Source organism: Manduca sexta, chromosome 1 (assembly GCF_014839805.1).
Source record: "Manduca sexta isolate Smith_Timp_Sample1 chromosome 1, JHU_Msex_v1.0, whole genome shotgun sequence".
Classification (NCBI taxonomy): Eukaryota; Metazoa; Arthropoda; class Insecta; order Lepidoptera; family Sphingidae; genus Manduca; species Manduca sexta.
In genome coordinates this window covers 2,855,107-2,858,270 of record NC_051115.1, presented here as the reverse complement: position 1 = coordinate 2,858,270, position 3,164 = coordinate 2,855,107, and positions in this window count along the sequence as shown.

The following is a 3,164-nucleotide window of genomic DNA, read 5'->3' as shown; positions in this document are numbered from 1 at the left end:
ATCGCGAAACGATTTATTAAGATTCACTGTTTTAGAACCTCACATCTCGTGGACACCTTTTCGCTCATTTTTGCCCCTAGTATCTCCTCGTGGACCACACTGTGTATCAACACTAACAATTTGTTTTTAGGTGCATCCGCCCTGCAAGAGACGTCAGGTACAGCCCGCATTAAATATACACTTACAGCTGACATTGACGTAGTGATCAAGAGTGGTAACTCGCACACCAGTGTAACTAAACATCGCATCACTTCTATGGAGGTAGGTATATACTTACTAGCTTCAGATAAATTCAAAAAGTTCGTACTAGGGTTTGGTTCCCGGAACCTCTCGTGTCACGGGACTTTGAAATTGTCAGGAATTCCCAAACCCTAGCTTAGGAGTCGTTCAAGTATTACGTAACGCAATTTGGGGATGGAGGGGTCTTGTAAAACGTTACGATGCGTTACAGGGACGGGAGGGGATTTCGTACAAAGCGTTATGTAACATTGTTTTTTTATTTTAAAACAATAACAAAGGTATTTTAGCGACTTTCCGGTAGCTTTGCGTAAAGTAATTGTGAATATTACGATAAAATGTCACTAGAGTTACGTAACTTTTGGAGGGGAGGGGGAGTGTACTGGAAAATGTTACGGCGCGTTACATGGGAGAGAGGGGGGTCAAAAATCTTCAAAAACTGCGTTACGTAATACTTGAAAGGCCCCTTACATCGATTCAATATCCTATTGATCGTACTTTTATTTCATTTTTTATCGCATTTCTTCTTACAGGAATCCGTGAGAGAGTTGAGGTGGAACAGCCCGCACGGCTTGACCTTTAACACTTCACCAACTGCGGGGTATTACTCCAGGAGGTTTGGCTCCCATACCAATACGCCAAGATACGGCGGAATCGAGGGAGTCCAGCGAATGGGATCCTGGAATCCCCCGGCTTATCATCGATATTGCCCCGGGGAAGAGTTGGAAGAGAATAGTATAGATGACGACTTTTTTTAAATATATTTATCAAAAATGTAATTATAATAATAAGCTCATTTATTCTGAATTATTTGTTACAACATAAAGAAATGTAGGTCCTATAAAATGTCCCGTAGTTCAGCGTGCCTTTTAGCATAGGCCTCCTATAACACTTTCCACTGAGTTCCATCATACGCTGCTTTTCTCTAATGATGTCCAGCCGTGAGTTTTAGATCGTCCTCCCATCTCGTATGTAGACCACTTCTATTGCAAAAATGTATTTCATCTAAAATCTATCGGAAAAATATTTTTCATAATCCACGCAATATGTTATAAAGCTTTGAAATTTGGTGGAAGGGGAAGCTGTCAAATTACAGTAATAGTGAAATGTGACATCAGCCAATGCCACCGGCCATAACGCTGCGGGGGTAAGTAAAGGACAGCGCGATATTCCCACCATACCCCCATTTTGGATAACAATATTACAAATATGAATAACTGCTTTATTCTTCAACCAATTTTCATGCTGATTAAATTACATGAACATGAACTCCGACTGGCACAGCTGGAGAACGTAGTTACAGAACAACAGAAAACAATCAATAATCTTACGAATACACACCACTTTTCTAGATATTCTGAATTATGTACTACCTACACTCCTCACCCTCCTTCCAGTCATACTGCATCCCAGTGGCGAAGCGTCCATACAAGCCGATTCCCACCGGCTTCCCTTTTAGGTTTTCGGTGATACTAAACAATATATTTAATAGGCAAATATAAATTTACAACATATCAGACAATGGACAATAATTATAATAGCTTAACTTATTAATTATAATTGATAACTTAATAATGACATCTATCGGCGATTAGCCCGTTGTTTGTTAATTTAATCGATATCAATTACTTATTTTAAATGACGTTAGATGGCGCACCTTGTATTTAGTTCCCCAGAAATTCCGTTACCTAAGTGAAATTGTGACGCCACAGGCAAAGGTAACCCGCTGTCAAGCGGCTTAATGTCGTAGTATGTTTTTAATATAGATGGCAGCACTTTCTATGACTTTCTATGCCAGTGTTTGTCGAAATCGCGCGCAAGATATGGGCAAAGGTAACCCGAGCTAGTTCGGCTTCACGTTAACCGACTTTGTATAGTTGTCGCTTTTACGTCCTTCAAACGTCATAATTTATTATGCTACCAAGTTGCGGTGTTTGTAAATTGTCATATTCATTTTATTTTTTGATAGTTATGTGATAGTTAGTTACCAGCGCTTTGTTTATTTAGAAACTACAAATAAAAGTGTATTATAATGAAAATAACTACCTGTGATCAGTTTAATGTCTACCTTTACGTAAGTATATTATAAGTCGGTGATTTCACATATTAGTATTTAGATGGTAAAATATTTGAAGAAGATCTGAAAGTTTTTGATTTTAGACACAAAATGTTTGTTAGAAGAAAATAAATATGATATTATACTGAATTAAAAGTAGCACCACGATACAATCAAAAGTTAACGAATAACCTTTCTTGATTATAATTTAAATTGATAATTATATAAGTTTATCATGTAGATAGACTTAAACTGTTGGTCTGTTTGGCGATCATGATATCTATTTCTATTACATTTATAGTTTTATTTTGAAAATAAACAGATACTTTTAATGTAGTGTGGTTATAATTTTAATACTTACTTTTGTTGCTGTTATAACTAATTAATAGGTAAGTACTTATATTTTGATTAATGGATCGAGAATTATCTTCGTTTATTGTTCGATTTTATGAATGTTTCAATTATTTACGCATAATAAGTAATTTAGTATGTATGTCAACGTTTGTTGATTTCGAATCAAGACTAATCCGTTGTCTTAGTTTTTGTTTGCCGATAAATTGCCCCGATATCTTAACTGACGCCAATTTTTTTTACACCGGGTTACCTTTTGAAAAATTTCACCCTTCGCCACTGCTGCATCCTACCCTTCATCTCAATGGACGCATTCCTTGCCATCAACACAGCCCCCAACGCTAGCTGAACTGCTGGCCAATCCATTTGAAGGAAAACATCGTGAGGAAACCTGCACACCAGAGAAGTTCTCTATAGGAATTTGCAAGGTGCGTGAAGTCTACCAATCCACACTACAGTGTGGTGGACTAAGGCCTAATCCCTCTCAGTAGTAGAGGAGCCCCGTGTCCAACAGTGGGAC